This window comes from Alligator mississippiensis, chromosome 9 (assembly GCF_030867095.1).
Source record: "Alligator mississippiensis isolate rAllMis1 chromosome 9, rAllMis1, whole genome shotgun sequence".
NCBI classification, from domain to species: Eukaryota; Metazoa; Chordata; order Crocodylia; family Alligatoridae; genus Alligator; species Alligator mississippiensis.
The window spans coordinates 22,210,421-22,234,539 of record NC_081832.1 but is presented as its reverse complement, the minus strand read 5'-3'; positions in this window follow the sequence as shown (position 1 = coordinate 22,234,539).

The following is a 24,119-nucleotide window of genomic DNA, read 5'->3' as shown; positions in this document are numbered from 1 at the left end:
TCTGTTTTGTCAGTCTGGCCAGCGCATGGAAAAATCAGTTAATTTACTGTTTAGAGCTGTGGTACTATGTGCTTAGACCGACAATCACATACCCTGGGGTAATTTACATCAGTTTGGTACACTAAGGTAAATTAAACCTGGATCAGAGACCTGGTTCAAGCACATGTCATAAGCCAGTGCTTTTCAACCTTTTTTGCCTCAAGGCATTCACTCCTCTATAACTTTTCAGAGTTTTGTGGCACTCCAGTTGAGACTCGCTAAGCTAGAATCTAAATTTAGAAAAGATATGAAGGGGTGCCTTGAGTTGAAAAAGATTGAGAACCACAGACCTAGCTGTTTCCAGGTAAGTGTGGTGGGGGCAGGTGTAAGTGATCTAACTTGGTTATGGAACAAGTTAACCCAGCACGTTTCCTTGTGTTCGGAGTGCAGCCCCAGACTGGGAAAGCCCAGCTGCTTGTCCCAGCCCTGGGGCTGTGTTCTTCCTACCCCCCTGATTCTGTCCTGGCTATTTTTAGCCCTCCAGACCTTCCTCCCCCATGGACCCACCAACCCCACCATGGACATATTAGGCCCCCCCGACCCTGAATTACTTGTACTACATGACTCCTGATACTGGCAAATGCCTTTACATGCCACTCCCACTCTACAGTCATGTGGCTGATTGTAGAGCAGGTGTGATGAATGTGTGTATGCACTGTAAATGGCTGGGGAGCAGGCAGTAGCTCATTTGCCTTTCACAAATGGCTACTTGGGGATGGGGATGGATACAAATACTTAAATTGGGGTAACTTACATTTGGGGAGTTTTACCCCTGATTCTTTTGGGTGTAGTCCTATATCAGGTAGGGCAACATTCTTCCAATTCAAGGGTGTACATGATCAGCCTTTCATTTTACCACACTGCTGTAATGCTGATGACACTGGTAAAACATAGTATTTTCCCATGCCTGTGATGGGACCACAGCATCAGGATATGGCAAGGTCCAAAATACACATGCAGCCCTTTGACTGTCTGGCAAGCCAAGCACTTAACTCTGCTGTGTTTTCCAAGGGCCTGTTGTAGTTACCTAAATGCTCCTTGCCCCTGCTCACCCTTGCTCCTTTAGGTTGGGGCCCATCCTCTTTCTCCCTTTGGATAAGGAAGTGGCATTGGTTCTTCAGTAAGGGGAAATAAGAAATATACCTCTGTGTCTCAAGAGAGCACAGGCTTCTCCAAGAGCTGGCTAGCAGAACAAATTAGGGTTCATAGGATTCATAGATTCATAGATGTTAGGGTCGGAAGGGACCTCAATAGATCATTGAGTCCGACCCCCTGCATAGGCAGGAAAGAGTGCTGGGTTTAGATGACCCCAGCTAGATGCCTATCTAACCTCCTCTTGAAGACCCCCAGGGTAGGGGAGAGCACCACCTCCCTTGGGAGCCCGTTCCAGACTTTGGCCACTCGAACTGTGAAGAAGTTCTTCCTAATGTCCAATCTAAATCTGCTGTCTGCTAGCTTATGGCCATTATTTCTTGTAGCCCCCAGGGGCGCCTTGGTGAGTAAAGCCTTACCAATTCCCTTCTGTGCCCCCGTGATGAACTTATAGGCAGCCACAAGGTCGCCTCTCAACCTTCTCTTGCGGAGGCTGAAGAGGTCCAGGTGCTCCAGTCTCTCCTCATAGGGCTCGGTCTGCAAGCCCTTAACCATACGAGTGGCCTTTCTCTGGACCCTCTCCAGGTTATCCACATCCCTCTTGAAGTGCAGCACCCAAAATTGCATGCAGTACTCCAACTGCGGTCTGACCAGCGCCCGATAGAGGGGAAGTATCACCTCCTTGGTTCTGTTTGTCATTCATCTGCTGATGCACTATAAAATGCCATTAGCTTTTCTGATGACTCCGTCACACTGACGACTCATGTTCATCTTGGAGTCCACTAGGACTCCAAGATCCCTTTCCGCTTCCGTGCCCCCGAGCAGGTCATTTCCTAGGCAGCAGGTATGTTGGACATTTTTCCTCCCTAGGTGCAGCACTTTGCATTTCTCCTTGTTGAATTGCATTCTGTTGTTTTCTGCCCATACGTCCAACCTGTCCAGGTCTGCTTGTACTTGTTCCCTGCCCTCCGGTGTGTCCATTTCTCCCCACAGTTTTGTGTCATCTGCAAACTTGGACAGACTACACTTCACTCCCTCATCCAAGTCGCTGATGAAGACATTGAAGAGTATCAGTCCAAGGACCGAGCCCTGCGGGACCCCACTGCCCACACCCTTCCAGGTTGATACCGACCCATCCACTACGACTCTCTGGGTACAACCCTCCAGCCAATTTGCCACCCACCGGACTGTGTAGTCATCCAAGTCACAGCCTCTTAACTTGTTCACCAGTATGGGGTGGGATACCGTATCGAAGGCCTTCCTGAAGTCTAAGTAAACGACGTCAACCCCTACTCCTGCGTCCAGGTGTTTTGTAACCTGGTCATAAAAAGAGACTAGATTAGTCAGGCATGATCTGATCTACTTGCTACGAACCCATGCCGGTTTCCCCTCAGCATAATTTTTCCTTCTGGGCTCTCGCAAATGTGAGCCTTGATAATTTTTTCAAAGACTTTGCCAAGGATGGAGGTGAGACTGACTGGCCTATAGTTGCCTGGGTCCTCCTTCCTCCCCTTCTTGAAAATGGGGACCACATTGGCCCTTTTCCAGTCCTCCAGGACCTGGCCTGTGCACCACGAACATTCAAATATTCCCACCAGTGGCTGCGCAATGACGTCAGCCAGTGCCTTCAGTACCCTCGGATGGAGCTCATCCGGGCCTGCCGACTTAAACGCATTGTTTAGTTGTGAGGGTTGTGAGACTTGTTGCGCTCTTCCCATGGAGCCAGTAAGTGCCCGCATCCTGAGGTGACAACAAGCATCTCCTCTGAACCCTGCATCTTCATCATACATCTAGCAGGTGAAACTTGTGTCTTTATCCAGAAGCATCTTGTTCAGTTCCTTTTACTAACACTGCTGAATGGTACCAGGGATGACCCAAGGGCACTGGGGTCCCTTAACAGATATGTTGATAGTATTAGGCTAAAGAATTGCAGCTTTATTTGAACATATTCACTCCTGGCTAGGGGGCTACTTGAAATGGATGAACAGCACTGCTGTCTCCTGACCCTTTCATTTGCGGGGGCTGTCTTTGTTTGGGAAGGCAACATCATTTGGAAAGAGCATGGGGTTGAGTTAGGAGTTCCTGAGTTCTAATCCTGAGTCAGCTACAGACACCCCGACTGGCCTCAATGAAGTAGCTTCTACTTTCTGTCAAACAGGGATAATAATCTCCAACCAACTACCTCCAAGGGGTGTAGTGAGGGGATGTTAATATGTGTATGTTGCACTGAGCCTGTGAAATGCTGCAGAAATGTCAAGTATCATTCTAACGTTGCAGTCAGGAGAATGGAAGGGATTTTCTTGGGTTACTACAAGCAGCCAGATGGGCGACCTTATGCCTGGGCTTCTGGACATGAACAACAACTAATTTGCCAGGGAAGCAGTCAGAGTTGGCAGGTCTGGGATACAAGATGGAAGAGAGTACAGAATTCATAGCTGGGGGAGAGGAGTGAGGGCAGATCAGTGAAATTCAGTTATCTCCAGGTTTGCATGATGCACAGGTTGGAGAAGAGAAGAGAACAGGAGAAGGCAAATGGCTGAATAGCTGAAAACAGACGCAGAAAAAAGGGAAAGATAAGAGAGGGGTAGGAACAAGAAGATGCAGTCTGAATGACATGTTGGAGCCAAGAGCATTCTGTTGCTCCATTTATTGTGCAGGGAAGGGGTTGTGAAATGGAATCAGATAATAGCACAATTATGGCTTCCCAGCAATGACAGCCTCTTTTGTGTGACAATTCGCATTGTGCTATAGGAAAAGTGTATGTGGGAAGCTGGCAGTGGCTGTCAGTTTTCTTGGGGTCATTTTACCAGACAGGCCTACTTGTGAATAAGAATGCATGATATAGACTGTCTTAAGACATATTGGTGTGGGCTCTCTGCACGACAGAGGAAATGAAAGCTTAGGGGACACCGTAAGGTCTGCTGAGGCAAGACTGTTTAGTGAATATATAGGGGATCATGCACTGAAGCTGCCAGACACAGAAATCTCCTCTGTTCCATTGGGGTGTGGACATTCACATGGGTGGAAACATTGAGTGGACACATGACTTGTAGCTCTATTGAGCTATTAGCCACTCCATTCCAGGCTAAAGTTGACTCTGAAAATCAGGCATAAATATACATGGCTGCAAATTACACTAGTGCATGGGTCTGAGGTAACCATTTGCTAGGACTGGTAGGTGGCAGGAAAGCCTCCTTGCAAAGACAGTGTAAGAGTCCTTATTACAAACAGCAACCAAGTGAGAGTTGGTTGTCCATTCTGGGCATCGTTGTAAGGGACTTGTTATATATTACACTTAGCACATGTTATGTTTAGACAGTAGGAAGCATTAATACAACTTAGAAAGTTTTCTCAGCAGTCATACGTTAATGCTTACTACAATCCAAAAACAGATTGTCGTATTATACTGGAGAGTCTTGGCTCCAGTGTGATCCCAGGGCTGAGACTCTCCTGCCTGGGATCCCACAGAGCTGGTTCCAGGGATTGCATCTGAGCTGGTGCAGAAACTTGGAGTGACACCAGCACCCAGCTCCTGCACTGCACCAGAGCCAGTTCAAGACTCTGGTGTGGTATGGGGGCTGGGAGCAAGACCAGCACAGCATGGGAGCCAGCCCCAGCACCTGTACTGCACTAGAGCCTTGAGTCCCCGATTGTATTACCTCCATGAGACAGACTGATATTGGCTCAACCCATGTTAGGTAATATGATCTGGAGTTATTCCTTTGCAGAAAAGGCTTGACTTTACTACACTGCAATAGCACTTAGCACATACCTCTCTGCTTGACCACTCAGATGCTAGCATTGTAAGTGCAGTTAGCCTGTGTGAAGTGTCATGTATAACAATGCCCTCATTCGAATTGACATTGGTTTGCATGTCAGTGTCACTTCTGTGAAGGTGTCCTCTGCTTGTGCCTCCCGTTTCTTTAGTTTACAGATTAATTAGTATGCTTTATGTTCTGATCCTCTTTTCTGCTGTCCTGGTGTTTGAGGTCAACCTTAAATCTCCTCTGCTCTTGAATTGTCTCACCCTGAGCCTGTAAAGCCACTCCAATGTTGCTCAAACTTTTGGCCCTGCAGGCCAGATAAGTGGTGTGGGTTGGATTGGGCCCTGTTGGGACAGATGTTGCCCCTGCTGTCCAGGATCAGTGCCACTGCTCCCCCACTGGCCAATTTCCAGACTTATTGAGAACCTCACAGGCTAGATGACATGGCACCAAAGGCTGGATCTGGCCTGTGGGCTGAGGCTTATGCATCCCTGGTCTAGACCCTAGTTCCATGCTAGCCTGCTTCTGTTGTTCATATTTAGTAACACCTTTACCTCAGGTGTACTCATTTCCAGCAGGTGGATCATTTCCTAGGTACATGGCCCATATTTCTGTCCTGCTGGTTGGATCAAACCTGTTAGTTGATTTTTGTATACCCTTTGCCCTGTTCATGTTTTCTCCTGCATATACAGATGTGCCTTGCTCAGTCTAGTTGGCAATATTTTGAGCACCAGATCTTCTCTCATCATTGTTAATCCCTTCAGAAGTAGACAAGATTTAAGGCAGCTGTTGAAGCATATTATAATCTGATTATATTGTTAAAAATTGGCTGTTGAAAACATGCATTATTATTTCCAGACAAAATGTTTTATTAGGAGTGAGTTAAAAGAATGATGAAAAATGTCTTACATTTGCAACTTGTCTAACTTAATTCCAACCATATATTTGGTGGATATCAACCCCCCAAAATCCTTGCTTCTCATAATTTCTGGATCATTATGGCTACAACATAACTCTAACACTACCTTAAAATTGTAAGGATGGACTTATTAGAACAAATATTGTTTGAAAAAAGTGCTATGAACTTTGAACATTTCAAGCATTAAAATAAAAGTATGAAAGTCTGGAAATTCACCTTTAACCCTATCCCATACTCCACTGCAAGGAACATTGTCTAATGATGATATGGAATGGTTTCAGTGAGAATAATGAAAAATATAGGTCTGAAGAGATGTAAAGGGGCAATCTATTCTGATGCCTCTACTCAGGAATACCCTTGTGTGATCCTCTTTGCTTACTTCCATTTCTTCTACATCCAGTAAGGAAGACCCTGGCTTACATATACATTGGAGGCTGACCAACTAAGATTGTTGCTTGGCCAGAGAAAGAATTATGCTGGAAGTCTGTTCTGTGAATGTACATCTGGACCTTCTATGGCAAAGCAGAGTGTGATTGGTCTTTCTGCTCTGTAGAAACAAATGACAGATGTAGAAAACTTAATGTTTTTCTTGCTCTCCTTGATTTTTATTTGACAATGTGATTCATAGTACTTGAATGGCAGCTAATGTTAGTTACAAGAAGAGTCACAGAAGGACAGGTGTGAGGCTATCATGGTTTATTCACCATAGGGGAAATATGGAATAGGCAGAGTTAGAGTTGTTGTATATGACAGGCGAGAGGTGATGGCAGTGTTTCTGCTTGTAACAGCTGGCTAATAAAGGCTGAAACAGAGGAGAAATTGGAGCTGATGTGTTTGCTTTGAAGCACAAGTGTAATTCAGAGAACAAGGTATTCAGCAAGGGATATCAGAATGGGTGCATGTGGACACTGGAGTTTTGCCAAAAGATAAGGTTTATACAGCAAATGTGTCTTGGGAAGATAGGCATAGGATGGACAAGGATCTGGAGAAAGGACAGAGCTAAGGTTGAGGAAAGTTAACTGAGTTTCAGATATTCAGTTGATTTTTTTTCCCAAACACTTAATTGAAAATTTCCAAGCTTTAATCATATTTTTAAATATTATAAGGTTCCACTGAAGTTATTTTTCTAGTAATTAACCTGTGTTTTATAGCCTGAATTTGGCTTTAGGCAAGTCTTTGCCTGGAACTTTCCTCAATTTTTCCTAAACTAATAATTCTGATATGTTAAAAATGATATGTATGACACTGCTACAGTTTATCTATCTCCGTCTGCCTGCCAACATTAAGAACAATTTCTGTATCCTGTGTCTGTTTGTCTACCTTGGATATGTATAAGATCTCTATGGAATCTAAATACTTCATCATCCTTAATATATTTGTCATTTTAAAAGGCTTGTGAGTTGTTATGCCCATTTTACAGATGGAGAACTGAGGTTCAGAGAAACCAAATGATTTTTCATAGAGTCATTGAAGTTAAGGTGCTAAATTGTCTAGTTGCATCTCCTCTATATCATAGACCATTACATTTAACCCAGTTGCTCCTGTATTAACCATCATAACTGGTGCTAGACTAAAGCAAATTTTCCTGAAAGGCATTTGGTTTTCATTTGAAGGTATTTAAAGGTGAAAAATACAATACTTCTCTTGGGGGTTTCTCTCAGTGGTTGACCAGCCTTTTTGTTAACATCTGATATCTCATTTCTGGTTGGCTTTGGCTTCCAGGCATTGGTTCTTGTTCCTGCAGGCTGAAGAACCCCTTTGTACCCAGTATTTTCTCATTGTGAAGGTACTTATGCATTGCAATCAAATCCATTCAATTGTCTTTCTGGCCAACTAAACAGAGCATGCTTTTTATATTTCACATGGTAAGACCTTGTTTATCTCTAGCCTTTATATCATGTCTGGACTTCTTTTCTGCTTTTTGTGCAATTTTTCAGCTTCTTTTTAAAACTGTGAACAGCACAACTACATGCTGGTTTCTGCAGTGCTATGTATGGACAAATCACCTGCTTGTTCCTCCTCGCTACTCCCCTGCTGATGCAGCCAAGAGTTACAATAAGCCTTTGTGCCATAGGCTTGTACTGGAAGCTTAAGTTCAGTTCTTTTTTCTCTATGAGCCTTAACTCATTTTCAAACTGCTTCCTGGGATACCCGATATTGTTGGTATGGTCTCCATTTCTTGTTCGTAGTTCAGTCAGCCTTTTGGCTAAAATAAAATGGGCTGTTTGGGTGGCATTTGAATCTCTGGTCCTTTTGGCCCAGTGATGAGACAAGGCTCTGGACTTGGACCTTAAATTGGATGTATATATGTTTTAATACTAGCCAATTGCCTGTCAAGAATGATGGGGGGTGGGGATGGAGCCCCTTCCCTCGTGCTGCTTGCGGTCTGGGCCTGTTTCCCCCTCCCCGCTGCAGTGGCGGGGGAAGGGAGGAGTGGGCCTAGATCTGGTGCCAAACTTTGTGTCATGCAAGTTTTAGCAGCAGTGGTTGTATATTACTTTCTAGGTTACTGATGAAACTCTTGACTAGCATTGGGCCTGGTACCATTTCTCACTAGAAACATGTTATTTGATGTTGATTCCCCACTGGCAACTAGACTTTGAGAGGTATCAGAAAGCCAGTTCTTAATCCATTTGGTGCATACCCTGTTGACAGCACAGAAAGGTAATATTTTCATCAGAATGTCAGAATATTTCCTGACAATTTTGCTGTCAGAAAAATGTCAGAATATTTTCATCAGAATGTCATGTAGACTTTCCAGAAGTCACACAGGAAGCATATGCTGGAGTTGGGAAGTGGACCCAATGCTCCAGAATAGCAGTCCTTCTCCAGTTGCATATACTGTAATTTTGTAGCAAACCCTGTGGAGTTTAATGAGCTCTTCAGCTGTTTCTATGACTATTGCAAATTCTGTAGGAGTCCCTCCGGTATTTATAATCCCTACAAAACCCCTTGCCATACTTAACCCCTGCAGGATTCTTTGCAGCATTAACTTCCCTTACAATATTCCCTGTAGTAGATACAACTCCATTAGAAATCCTTCCTCTCTTTAAAATACCCATGGGAGTCCTGGTGAGGTGAGAATCCCTACAATAGTTATAACAAGAGTCCTTGAGTGGTTCTTAAAGCTCTTGAAGCCTTATGCTACAGACACCATCAAGCCTGCAAACTGGCTCAGGTCCAGTAGAGACAGGGAAAAGTCTGTAGCTCATGGCTGTGCTTTTTTGAATGAAAAGCCCTTGTAGTAAGTGAGTTCTAGTTAGAATGTAATAATTATACCTGTCCGGTTACGGCTTTCCCACTTGCAAGTATGTTTCCTCAGCAGGGGCATGGAAAATAAATATAGCTTTTGAGAATTTAAAGAAGAAGCATTGTTATTTTTTTTTCTAAATATCAAGCTTTAATGCTGTAGGCAGACTAGGGCTATGAGGGCATCTCATGTTAGTGCCTGGTGCTTATGCCTGGTGTGTCTCTCTTGCATAGCAGAGCCAGGAATAGTACAGTGGATGCAACCCCACAGGTCCCTGTTGTACAAGGTGTTGAATTACAAGGGAGCACTTTCCAGTGGCAGGGGCTCTGGAACCGGTGGCACCTGCAGCTGTGGAGAGCTCCTTGGAGCATCTCCTCGTGCCTGTCAAGCAGCTTTCTCTGTTGTGTGGAGGAGCAGAGCAGGCTGTGTGTTATGATGGCTGAGAGGGAGAATGCTGCGCTAACGTACCTACTCTAAATTCATGGCCATACAAGGCAAGCTAAATAGAGACAATCACACTTTGCCCTGAGGGTTAACTACCTGCTGCCGAAATACTAATTGCTGTGAATTGTGTCCATCAATTATAGGAAAGAGTTGTTTTCTCTCTGTAGGCAAGTAGAAAATGGAAGTAGTCTGGACTATTTCAGTGAGGCACAGCACAGAATAATCCTTGGCTGATACCAAAGGAGGCTGGGAGATGGGATGATTTGGTAAACTGGTAATGAATAAAACAGAGAGGCAGTTTAAATCGGGATTGATGGAAGGCTCTCTGCTACCACAGAGCACCTGTTTGCCTGTGGTTCTTTTCATCCAGTTCTCAGTGAACAGATTCCACTTGCAGAAACCATTGCCACAGCTGGTACTAAATGCCCCCTCCCCCCCATTGAGTGTTGTATTTAATTATCTAGCACCAAAAAGTGTGATATGAAGCCTGAGCTCTACCCAAACAACACTTCATAACAGAACAGCTGGTTCTGAAAAGCTTATTCTAGAGCCTCTTAATGGTATGGTTTCCCACATCTTCCTTACCAAACAATTGTAAAAAATCACAACTAACAAACAGTAGTAAGATAATACAAAATTTCAAATCTTCTAACCAATATAATAACCAAACTAATTAGTGGTATTTAGAGTCCACCAGGAGCCCTTTGTTGCCCCACGGACCTTCTGATCTCATCTTCATCCCTAATTCTGACAATCAGTCTGTTTGACCTTTGATCAGACTGTATGCTCCTTCTTCTCCCCAGTTTGGAGTGTACATAAATTATCTATGGACTTTGATCCACTCTAATTTTATAAAATGCTTGAGAGTCTGTGTCTGCACCCATCATCCTTTCTATCCAGTTTGTATAATCATCAGCTCTTGGCCTGGCGCATTTTGGCCAGGAAATTTATGGTTGGTTTCAGCCAAGACTATGCTCCCTAAATCAACACATGAAACATTTTATATCTATGGACTAAGGTCAAACCTTCCTTTTTGATTTGAAAGGATTTTCATTTACATTTGGTTAGCATCCATTATGAATAAACCATTAGTCTCCAGTTTTGATCATGCTGTTTTAAGAGGATGACACTGGTACCCTCCCTGGAGGTGTCCCTCAGTAACTTAGTTTTACACTTCCATCATGGTACCTCATAACCGGGGTAACTTTACTTCCTTTAGGCTCTGAAACAATGAAGATTTGTTTCCCATGTCCATTAGGCATCTCTGGATTGTAGTGCTTTCAGGTTGCTCTTGTGGTCAGCTGGATTAGGAAGAAATTCCCCCACACCAACCACTATTTCAAGGAATCTTTGTATCTCTTGCTTGTCTTCTGGGCCGACAGGTTGGTGATGGCCTCCACTTTAGTTTTCTACCTGTACACCTCGCTGTGTTAACTTTGTCATAGGGCAAGAGGAAATTTTCTGGAGGAATCAGCTGCGAGACTTTCAGGCTCTTTCACCTCTGTTTTGCACTCTGTTCTGCATTTCTTTTTTCTATTGAAAGGATGTCTTCAGATTCTTACTCAGCTTCTTATCCCCTGCTTTGTCAATGAATCTACGTTTTTGATAAGACACATGGCTTGATGCATTTTTTTTAACTGGATGAAGTACTCTTTCCCCCTCAATCAAAAGTATGTGAATGCCCACACTTACAATTCAAAGGGATCCCCACCTCCATTTGAAATATTTAGGGGTCCGCAAATGAAAAAAGGTTTTCCCCCTCTCCTCCCAATTTTGTTTCAAATTATGCTCCTTCCACTTCCTTATTTATCTGTGCTTCCTTAGTGGGCGTTACCATAGCATTGTGAGTCCTTCATTTTAGCGTTTACCATTATAAAGCTCTGTCCCCCTCCATTAGCCTCATTCTAGATTAGCTGACTTCTTTAGGGGACACATTCTGATTACTTTAGCAAGAATTAATTCTGGGTCTTGCAGTAATCTTTGAGTGTTTTGCCATACATGAGCAGCTATTTGCCACCATATTGGCAAGTGCTAGGTATCTCTTTGTCTGCTCAACACTTAAATCTCTCCAGCCTCCAAAATGCTTAGAATCATATCTGTGCCCACCACTTAAAGCAGTGGTTTTCAACCTTTTTTCATTTGCGGACCCCTAAATATTTCAAATGGAGGTGGGGATCCCTTTGAATTGTAAGTGTGGGTATTTACATACTTTTGATTGACCATAGTCAGCTTTTGTGGACCCCTTAGACATAGTCTGTGGGCCCCCAGAGGTCCACAGACCACAGGTTGAAAACCATTGATTTAAAGGTTTAGTTCCCTGCAGCATCAAATCCCACAATCACAGACCACACTAACGACCTCTGTAAGCCCCCTTAAGATCCGCTTCCTGTTGGTGTCTGTTCCTCATATCCACTCACCACAGTTCTTTTCATCCTTACTTATGTTGGCACCATTGGGGTTAAAAAAATCAAATGCATTGATTAGCAATCATGTTTATTGCAGGAACAGATATGGAAGGAGAAAAATCACTAGAAGTGGTACATTGGCTCTCAGGTTCATGCACTCAGCTTTGTGAAACTGGGATTTCATGAGGTAAATTGCCCATAGGTTACAGATACATTTTGAAATGCATAGAGATTTGTCTTGGAATAGTCTCTGCAGAATTCTGTTAATTACTGCTGACATGTAGATGTCATAAAACGAATTTAAGGCAATAATAATTCTCTATTTTTGGCGCACACATTGCAAGGCAAAGCAGCTCTCTCAGGACTGTTCATAAAGTTAATTTTGCTTCCATTACTATGCCAACTGGAGGGTCTCATAAAAGGGCTGCATATCTTTCTGGTTTACCCATTGTCTTTTTTGAACAAGACCCATTTTTCTCCTGGTGACCTACCAATTGCAACCTCTGAAGCCAGGACCAGCAGCAGGGGTTTACAGGAAACTGCTAGCCTGGTCACTGTTACTCTCCACTTGTCCCAAAGCCAGCATCTTCTAAGCCAGCACACTAAATATCACCTATCTACCCTACCATCCCCACTACCTCAAAGCAGCACAGCCATTCAAATACCTAGCTTTGTTACAAGGCACCTATGCTAGAAATCTTGCCATCTCAAAAGGAACCTCAGAATGTGAACAGAAGATAGAAATAGACTTCCAAAATTGTGGGGAAAGTAACATCTTATCATTGCTGACATGGACACCATGTCTGGTGCAATAGAAAATTTTCCTTTGCACATTCCTCTTTGTCCCTATAATGCCACCGTTTAGGCAAAGAGAAGAGTTATCATGTGCAAAGTGGCTGACAAATTTCTTGAATGAAAAAAAAAAAGCAAGTGTCTCCCAGGAACTATTGAATTCACCCCACCAGAGGGCCATTGAGGGCACTATTATGGAGGGTTGGTTTCTTGGTGCATTCTAAAAATCCTGGAAAAAGACCCAATGCAGGCAATGCAGAAGCAAACAGCTGTGGTGAAGCATCTTTGATGACAATGCTGTGTCCTGCAACATACTGAGAATGCATTATATTGGGATTGCTATTTCAGTCAACCAAATGACAGGATATCCCCACATCATTCAACTCTCCAAAGAGATGGGAAAGGCTTCCCCTTGTGAACACATGACAAAAGAATTTGTGAGTGCTCCTTACTCTGTCCACACATGACATTCTTGTTGAATTGTCTTCAAACTTATTCAAGAAGTAGTGTGTTCAGGCTCATTTTGACTGTCTGCTTTTATGCTATGCAACAGTCCCCTCTCCCATGTCACATGGTAGAGTTTCTGCTTTGTGATTAGATAACTACAGTTATTAAGCATGACATGATAGTATGAATGATACATAGCAAATAATGAAGGAGGTGATTCATATACTGGTTTTCAGATGAACCGACTATGCTACATCTGTGAAATTTTAGTATACTGCCTGCTTTTTAAATGCTTGCAAATGACTCAAATGAGCATCAAGGACAATAAAAAGTCCTTTTTCAGATATGTGGGGAGCCGGAGGAAAAGCAGGGGCAACATTGGACCCCTGGCTGAACCAGATGGGGCAACTGACAACTGACGCCCAGGAAAAAGCCAACCTATTAAATAGGTACTTTGCGTCGGTCTTTCATGCGTCCCATGGGACGCCTATGCCCGCTACGGGACGGGGAAGTCCGGGTGAGGGTGATCCCCTGCCCTCCATTAATGCTGACTTCGTGAAGGAACATCTTGAGAAGCTGGATACCTTCAAGTCAGCCGGCCCTGACAATCTTCACCCCAGGGTACTCAAGGAGCTGGCGAGCATCATAGCCCAGCCTCTAGCACGGATCTTTGAAAACTCTTGGCGATCTGGTGTAGTGCCCGAAGACTGGAAGAAGGCCAATGTGGTGCCTATCTTCAAGAAAGGGAGGAAAGTGGATCTGGCTAACTATAGGCCCATCAGCCTGACTTCTATCCCGGGGAAGATCTTAGAAAAGTTTATTAAAGAGGCCATCCTTAATGGACTGGCCGACGCCAACATCTTAAGGGATAGCCAGCACGGGTTTGTTGCGGGTAGGTCTTGCTTGACCAATCTCATTTCCTTCTACGACCAGGTGACCTATCACCTGGACAAGGGAGAAGAGATTGATGTCATATATCTTGACTTCAAAAAAGCCTTCGATCTGGTTTCCCATGATCACCTCTTGGAGAAACTGGCCAATTGTCGCCTTGGGTCCTCCAGGATCCACTGGCTGGAAAATTGGCTCCGGGGTTGGACCCAGAGGGTAGTAATTGATGGAAGTCACTCATCATGGTGTCCTGTGACCAGTGGGGTCCCCCAAGGCTCTGTCCTTGGACCCATACTGTTCAACATCTTCATTAATGATGTGGACACTGGAGTCAGAAGCGGACTGGCCAAGTTCTCCGATGACACCAAACTTTGGGGCAAAGCATCCACACCAGAAGACAGGCAGGTGATCCAGGCTGACCTAGACAGGCTCAGCAAGTGGGCGGACGAGAATCTGATGGTATTCAATGCTGATAAATGCAAGGTTCTCCACCTTGGGAAGAAAAACCTGCAGCATCCTTATAGGCTCGGCAGTGCTATGTTGGCTAGCACTATGCAAGAAAGAGACTTGGGGGTCATGATTGACCACAAGATGAACATGAGCCTGCAGTGCGATGCTGCGGCTAGTAAAGCGACCAAAATGCTGGCTTGCATCCATAGATGCTTCTCAAGCAAATCCCGGGATGTCATTCTCCCCTTGTACTCGGCCTTGGTGAGGCCGCAGCTGGAGTACTGCGTCCAGTTTTGGGTTCCACAATTCAAAAAGGATGTGGAGAAGCTTGAGAGAGTGCAGAGAAGAGCCACGTGCATGATCAGAGGTCAGGGAAGCAGACCCTATGATGACAGGCTGAGAGCCCTGGGGCTCTTTAGCTTGGAAAAGCACAGGCTCAGGGGTGATCTGATGGCCACCTATAAGTTTATCAGGGGTGACCACCAGTATCTGGGGGAATGTTTGTTCACCAGAGCGCCCCAAGGGATGACGACTAGGTCGAATGGTCATAAACTACTACAAGACCGTTTCAGGCTGGACATAAGGAAGAATTTCTTTACTGTCCAAGCCCCCAAGGTCTAGAACAGCCTGCCACCGGAGGTGGTTCAAGCGCCTACATTGAACACCTTCAAGAGCAAACTGGATGCTTATCTTGCTGGAATCCTATGACCCCAGCTGACTTCCTGCCCTTTGGGCAGGGGGCTGGACTCGATGATCTTTCGAGGTCCCTTCCAGCCCTAATGTCTATGAAATCTATGACTCAGTGCCTGGCTGACCCCACACGTAATGGCATGCTGAATTTGTCTCATTCACAAACCCATTCAACAGTCACCTTTTTATTATTCTGCTTAGCCCTTGCACAGGTAGCACTTCTCAGCTCCATGTCACCATTAGCTAATGGCTGTTGCAGTCTTTTGAGGGAGGGCTGATCTAAACACAGTTTGTGCAGTGATTTAGCAGTACCCAAATTTTTGGAATTGTGTCAAAATACAAGTAGAAGTACCTTTTTATAGCAGCATAAGTATATCTGCTTTGTGGGATTGCACTGCCTTCGATCTGTCAGTACACAACTGCGTGAAGACTAGCTCTAAGTGAGGGTATCTCTATTTTTGCAGATGGGGAAGGTCAGGAAGAGAGCTGAAGTATTTTGTTTGAAAGCAAAACAAGTCAATGCCATGGCCAAGATTAGAACTTGGGAAATTGCAGCTGCAAGTCCCATGCTTAAATCACTAGATCACACTTCTCAGTTTAAAATTTAAACAAATCATAGAATCATAGGAGGTTTGGGTTGGACGGGACCTTAGGAGGTCATTTAGTCGAACCCCCTGCTCAAAGCAGGGCCATCCCCAACTAGATCATCCCAACCAAAGCTTTGTCTAGCCAGGTTTCAAAAACACCCAAGGATGGAGCTTCCACCACCTCTCTGGATAACCTGTTCCAGTATCTTACTACCCTCCTAGTATTTTAACTTAAACTTCCCTTGCTGCAACTTGAGACTGTTGCTCATTGTTCTGTCATCTTCCAACACTGAGAACAGTTTAAAAAAAACCCTTATGAAGATGACTGACTCTTTGTACTGTAGTTGTACTCTGAGGCCTCAATTAGGGTTGGGATCCAATTGTGCTAAATGGGGTGCATTTACATGAGCTATTAATGTGGCTCAATAAACACTGGTGCAATTCATGCCTGAGTTAGCTGTTCCTGGGCACAGTGTCTTCATGTGCTCTTGGGACTGTAGCAATTTGAGCTAGGCAGACCAGCCCTGGGCTGACAGTAGGCTTGCTGGGGTGGGGAGGGTCATCCCTGAGCTCCAGGTGGCAGTGCCAGGGCTGGCAGGGGCATGACAGTGCTGAAGCTGCTGAGCCATGTGACTCTGACCCCTGCACCCCCAATCCCCCCAGCTCAAACAGCTGCAGTCCCATTCACCATCCACATGTATATTCCTGCACAGTAAATAACTCCACTATAAGACAGTGGCATCTCCAACAGTACCATGTTACAGAGGAGTTAATTAATTCACTGCACCCTAATACCTGTGCACCTGTTGACATTGATGCATTACTGAAGAACTAATTAGTCAATTCTGCAGTAAAGTGCACATGTAGATGCACCCATGTTGTACAAAAGCATAGGAAAAGTCAGTTCCTAGCTGAGAAAAGTTTACAGTTCTTATGATACTCTGATTGTAGATAGGAGCAGCCTTAGATGTTATAACAACACAAGAACAATCTGTAAAACTTGGGCCACAGGGAATGTATAGAATTTTTGAGCCTTCAGACAGTAAGTTGTTGCTGGGAATTATGAGCTGTTGGCAGTTTCCCATGATTCATCCTAGACACGACCCTTCTTTTGAAAGGCTCTCTGAGGGTTTGTCTCACAGAAATCATTAAGGCCCAGATCATCAAAGGTATTTAGGAACCTCTAACTTTCATTATAGAAATTAGTGCATAGTATGTGCCTAATTCCCTCAATGAAAACATTTGTCCTGCTACCAGAAGAGTAACCAGAACATCCATCAGAGTGGGCAAAACTTTTCTTTCCCTTTTCAAGCAACCATTTTTTATGAAAATATTACTATACTAGTAGTAAAAAGGGAGAATTAGAATTCTTGCATGCATTGGGAATCTATTGTTCAGTCTGTTTACCTCCCTTTTGTTCTGAGAAATGATTAATCGTCTCCTTGGACAAGGTTGTCCTCTAAATTGTACTAAATTGCCGGTAATTTCAGTAATATTTCTCACTTTGCACAGTAATGATTTATTGTTTACAGATTTTCTGGCTGAAGATGCCTTTTGAGAACATTCAGTTCTGCTGCTTTGGGGTCCTGAAGGGATAAAAAACAGAGCACTACAGCTTTCTGAAATGCTCCACCAGGAACATATGCCTTTACATGGACTTAACCTCTCCTCTGCTTTTACCTGTCCCTCCCTGTGTGAGTTATGCTATTGCTTCTTTTATTTTTCTACTCCTGCATTTCTTGTTTTGTAGGTTTTGTGAAGCATTTGAGCATGGGGGATGGATGTTGGGGGTAGGGGAGGGGTGGAAGGGAGTCAAGGAATAAGAAAAAAGTGTTATTTGTCCTCTTTGCAAATGGCCCTGGTTCCCTTGTTTGTTAGGGTATAGGATAGGACTCGATTCGTTACTCGGGGTGAGTGCATTGTTTGGTACCTTTGGATCTTGCATCTGCAGTTCAAGGTCATAGTTGCCAATGTTTGAAAACTATAAATAGGAAAATGGTTAGGTAAAACAACGATACAGAAAGAAGAGCTCCACTGAAAAGCATAGGAAAAACAAAAAAATTAATTGCCCAGAAATTAACATGAAAAAGAGCTTTTTTTTGGGGGGGTGGGGGGAGAGGGGAGGTAAGTGAGGAAAGTGTTATTTTTGAGTTTTTAAAAAAATAATACAAGTGTTGTCTCATGGCATTAGAAGTAGTTTCCCGCCAGCCCTGGAAGCTGAGGTACCAAAATGTCATTTGAATGTTGTTCTTGTGGTATTTTCAGCTCAAATGAATGTAGAAAGGCACAGACATCTCATAAAGAAGCTGCTGCCTTTCTCCTCTTCCCAGCCGTATCTTGTTTAACAGAGAAAGGTGGACAATTCAGATAAAATGCTAGGCAAGCAACCAAACTTTTGGTTGCTTGCCTAGAGTTGCCAAAATCAATGTGGCCGCTGTAATTTAAATACTGTACAGTTTGCTTTTTGGAGCATATCTGATTTTTTGCCCTTTATTCCATGCTCACTCATTTCTAATGTTAGTGATGTATAATGTCAAATGTCTCTTGTAAAAGGGAACAGCTGGCAGGTGTTCTACTTCTACTTCTACCAGGGGTCTAATCTTTGTCCTAACTTTTGCTTACTTCAGCAGCTGGGTGTCCATCCGAGGGGCCTGACTTGTAGAAAGCTCTGAGCACCCCCTCTCGAAAGATCAGGCCCTCTCAGGGTCTCTTGAGTCAGGCATCCAGAAAACAACATATACCAAAGCAGTAGTCATTTTGAAAATGTAAGCTTATATTTTTATAGTTTCCAGGAGCATGTTTATTACCACTTGTGTAGCTGAAACACCATACATTTGGCTCTTCCTGCATTCCAGTGACTGGATTGTGGGTATCTAAAAGATCTGCTCTCTTGCTACTTTTGTTGTCCTGCAGGGCCAGGCCAACTCTCAGGATCTCAAAATTGTGCTGTTAAATGGGACAGTGTGACGCAATTGCACATATACACACAGAAAAATCAGTTAGGCACACACACACACACACACACACACACACACACACACACACACACACACACTAGGAGCATACACACACACTACCAACTCAGGCACACACACATCCAAGATTACCAGTCTAAGCACATGCACAGCTATTGCCAATTCAAGCACATACACACTATACACACTAAAAATGAGATAAAAATCAGTTGTCAATACCCGTGCACCCAATGCACATACACAAACAAACACTTTCATGGCTGTGTATTAACCCTAGGGGGCATTTGGGGTAACTTGGTGCTTGGGGTTACTTAAGGTCAAGTGGCCCAGGGGTTATTCGAGTTACCTGGGGCTTGGGGTTACTTAGGGTTAATGTGCCCCAGAGTTACTTGGGGAAACCTGGTGCTGGGGTGGAAGCAAGGGAAAAAGCCCGGGGGCAAGGAGGAGATGTCCAGAAAACAGAGGCAGAAAGCTAGGAAATGGGAGCTGAAAACTGAGAGGCAGAAAGCTGGGAGATCAGGGGGTAGATAAGTGGTGGCAAGGGGGAAACAGCCAGGAAACAGAGGGGCAGAAAGCTGGGAGATAGCTGAGAAATGAAGGAGGAGGGTTGGGAGGTCAATAAGACAAAAACCCAACTTGGCATTTCAAAATAACAGGTTTATTAAACAGACAACACACTACGCAACCCCACAAAGTTATTGGTTCCTACACTCACACACAAGCACTCACATACACACCCACACAATGGTAGCCGGAGAGAAAAAGGCTTGGTGGAGGGATTGAAGTCAAGGTGTATAGGGGCAGAGTCCAGATCCTTTGCTTGGGGAAGGAAGGTGGGTGATAGCTACCTATCCTGGGCTGTGAGTTGATGCTCGATGGCTGGTCAGGGTCTTCTCCAGCAAGGTGTTGTCCAGAGGGGGTCACCGGCAGGGCCTCTGGGTGGATAGGTGGTGTGGCTTAGTGCTGGTCCAGATGGAGAGGGCCTTCCAAGGAGGTCACACTCTATAAAAGGGTGAGCTACCTGTGTCTCCTATGGGTTTCTGTTCTGTTCCTGGGTGAGGGCCGTGGTTCCTTGGTGAGTCAATGCAAGGCAGTAGTCCAGTTGTTGAGTTGATTATTCAGTAGAGGTCTGCTACCATTGCATTTCAAGCACCCTCATTCATCCCCATTAATTCAGGAACCAATTTACATGAGACTGGTTAGACACGAGTCATAGGTTACACCCGGGCAGAGGACTCAAGATGGAGGCTTGACATTCAAAATGGAAACTTGACATTGCTTATGCTAACTTATACATGTGGGCCTAAATCATATAGTATCAATTAAAAAAACCATTAAAAATCTGTGAAACAGTAATCACACAGTAACAATCATTATAAACATAATAATTATACAATATAAAATAGTGGATCAAAGGAGGAGAGAGAGAAGAAAAAAACTTGCTACAAAAATGCTAAAGCTTATCCTCTGTCTTAGCTTACTCATACTTATCTATAGGGAATAGAGAGGGAGAGAAAAAGCCAGAAATAGTTGGAGAAGGGAGGGAATGTATTTTAAAATAATAAAAAAAAAAAAAAGAAAAATTGGGGGTTTTGCTACACTTGGACAGATGAAAAACATATCTGTGTACTGGTTTATCTTAATCCCAGGGTTTAGGTTATTCAAATTTCTGTAAACTGAAACGCATAGTCTTAGCTATTTTACTTTCCCATGAGTTAAAATGTGTATCTGCAATGACAAGTAAAATGAGTTAGTTACTGCCTAGATGTTTGTCCTTATGATCAAACCATCGTCTGATTAGCAGTCTCCGCTTTAGGGAAGGTCCAAGTCTCTGTTATCAGTGGTTGATGTGATTTTGGGATTGAAGTACCAGCCCAATTATTTCCAGATAATTCTTATTGCTAGATAACTTTTTAATTTTCATAAAAAAGTTTGGATTTTTTCATAAAAATATATTTTCAGCAAAGAAAAGCCTTTTTCAATACTTGGCTGGGAAAAGCTAAAAGTGTTCCATTTGGGTGTTTTGCCCAAAAAGCTCCTGTGAACTAAGTTTTGAAGTTTGGGTTTTTCTCGAAACAGAAAATTGTACATGGAAGAATGGCAATGTAAATGAAATGTTGTTTATCCTGGAAAAATTTGAAAGGAAAAAAAAAATCCTTTCCTGCCAGTTTTACCTAAACTTGGTCTACGCAAATGGGGACATCGGGTTTCCCAGAATCTGGATATACAGTTATGCATCAGCTCTGAATTAAAGCAAAGTGTTCAGTCCTAATGAAAAATACTGTCCTTATCTCAAATAAGAAACTAGGGCTGCATACCTACAGGCACCATGAAGAGCAAACCTAGGATCTAAAACCCAAAGCTCTGTGTTGTGACAAATAGCCATCAGCTATTTGTCATTGCAGGAGACAGGATCGCATACAAACAAAGTACAGGCAGTCCTCAACTTACAACGTGTCGAGTTACAACGTTTCACACTTACAATGTTTATAAATTGACACCCTGTTTCAACTAATGCTCGCAGCATGGGGAACAAGCAGGAGGAACTAGTCCTCCTGCTAGCCAGCACCAACTCAGACATAGTGGGGCTTACTGAAATGTGGTGGGACCCAACGCATGACTGGGCAGTGAATATCAAGGGCTACAGGCTGTACAGGAAAGATAGGACAGGCAGAAAGGGTGGGGGTTTGGCGCTCTATGTCAAGGAGGAACACACATCCACAGAGAGTAACACTGGGTCAGAGGAGGAGCAAACAGAAGTGCTCTGGGTTAGAATACAAGGGGGTCGGGGAGAAAGGGACTTAATGGTGGGGGTCTACTACAGACCACCCGACCAAGGAGAAGATCGAGACCAGGAATTCTTAAATCAGCTCATGGAGATAGTTAGATCCAAGGATGTGGTCGTCATGGGTGACCTAAACTTTCCAGACATCTGCTGGGAGGAGCAGACAGCCAGGCCTGTCCACTCACGCAGGTTCTTAATTGACATACAGGACCTTCATCTAACCCAGGAGGTACACAGCCCCACCAGGGGAGATGCCTTGTTGGATCTGGTCCTGGCCACGGGCGATGATCTGGTATGGGGTCTGTGGGTGCTTGACCACCTGGGCGATAGCGATCATCATCTGCTGGAATTCACCATCCAGCGCAAGGTGGCGAAAGCCTCCAGCAAGGCAGCAGCCCTCAACTTCAGGAAGGCAGACTTTAACGAGGTGAAAAAACTAGTGGGGGAAGCACTGAGGTCCCAGAGCAGGAGGGAGTTGAGTGTCCAGGAGTAGTTGTTCCTTAAGACCATCCTCCAAGCTCAAAGGGAAGTAATCCCTACATGAATCAAAGGGGGCAAGAGGGTGCAAAGGCCCCCATGGCTCACCAAAAGTATCCAGGAACATCTCCAAACAAAAAAGGAGGTGTACACGCATTGGAAGGGAAGGGCCATCACAAGAGAGGGCTATACATTGGAAATGTAGGGGGGCGGTCAGGAAGGCCAAGGTGGAAATGCAGCTGGGACTAGCAACCCAGATCAAGGACAACAAGAAGTCCTTTTTCAAATACATAGGGGGGCAAAAGAAGGTGCCAGGTAACATGGGGCCTCTGCAGGACACGCTAGGAAATCTGGTCATCTCACCTGATGGTAAAGCTGACACATTCAACAATTTCTTTGCCTCTGTATTTCTGAGGAAGGACCCGGTTATCTCCCGCACTGGCATCCCCGAGGGCCCTGTGAGTGGCACACCCAGGCCTAGGGTTAATGAGGACCTTGTCAGGGAACTTCTGGAGGGACCTGATGTATTTAAATCCATAGGTCCTGATGATCTCCACCCCAGAGTGCTGAAGGAACTAGCAGGGGTCATTGCGGGACCTCTGGCACAGCTTTACGAGCACTCATGGCGCTTGGGCGATGTGGTGGAGGACTGGAAAAGGGCCAGTGTGGTCCCCATCTTCAAAAAAGGGAGGAAGGAGGACCCAGGAAACTATAGGACGTGAGTCTTACCTTGGTCCTGGGGAAGCTTTTTGAAAGAATTATCCTGGTACATGTCCAGGAAGGGCCAGCAGGGGAGGTTATGCTCAAGGGCAACCAGCATGGGTTCATTAGGGGAGGGTCTTGTCAAACCAACCTGGTTGCCTTCTATGACCAAGTCACCAAGTCCTTGGATGCAGGTGTCACAGTGGATATAGTGTTTCTGGACTTCAGGAAGGCCTTCAACATGGTCTCTCACCCCATTCTCAGTAAGAAAGTAGGAGACGGCGGTGTTGATGCCTACACAGTTAGATGGGTCACTAACTGGCTGTTGGGCCGCACCCAGAGGGTGGTGGTGGATGGGTTTTATTCGACCTGGAGTGATGAGGGCAGTGGGGTTTCCCAGGGCTCAGTCCTTGGGCCTGCACTATTCAACATCTTCATCAGTGACTTGGGCAAGGGGGTACAAAGCACCCTGTTCAAATTCGCAGATGACACTAAGATGTGGGGTGAAGTGGGTACGCTAGTAGGAAGGAACAGGCTGCAAGTGGATCTAGACAGGTTACAGGGTTGGGCCGATGAGAACAGGATGGGGTTCAACACTGACAAGTGCAGGGTAATGCACCTGGGGAGTGTGCGGGCCGGGAGCAATCCAGGGCCCTTTTTTCATGCCGCGGGCTGTGGTCAGCAGCCTGGACACGCTGGGTCAGAGAAAGCAGGCGACACGCTAGAATTAGGCACGTACGCTTAGTGGTTAATTCAAGATTGTTTACTTACACCGTAGATGGTTGTGGTGTAGGCTGGACAGTTTCCCAGGTAAAGCTCTGCTTAAATCCCTATGTTAAGGACTCGGACAAAACTCTGACTCACACAAAGTTGTCGAGGCTCCGTGGAACTTTTTGTGCGCAGGGAAGAGGGATACGTCGAGGATTGCACTCGGCGACGGGGAGAAGAATCGATAGGTGATCAGTCTATCGATCAGCCAGCCGCAGGTCAAATCTCCGTAGAGGCACTCTGCAGCGTGCTCAAAGTTCTCCAACTTGGGCGGAAACCACCCAAGCCTCTTATACGGCCAGCAAGCCAATCGTTAGCTGCCACATGGGAATAATTTAGAAACGACCAATAGTGGGGGGTCGAATTTCAATACAAATGGCGGGAACTCCTTGCAACGTGCATTTCTATGCTGCAAAGAAGAAATGCACCCTGCAAAGAAAGCTTCAAACGGCGGGAAAATAATTCAGCGGTGCCAAAGCACACACAAACAAAAATCACACCCTTGGGTTGTGACAGGGAGGAAGAACCAGCAGCACACCTACAGGCTGGGGAACTCCCTTCTCACCAGTGTTGAGACAGAAATGGATCTTGGAGTTGTCACTGATGCCACAATGAACATGGGCCGACAAAGTGGGGACGCAGTCA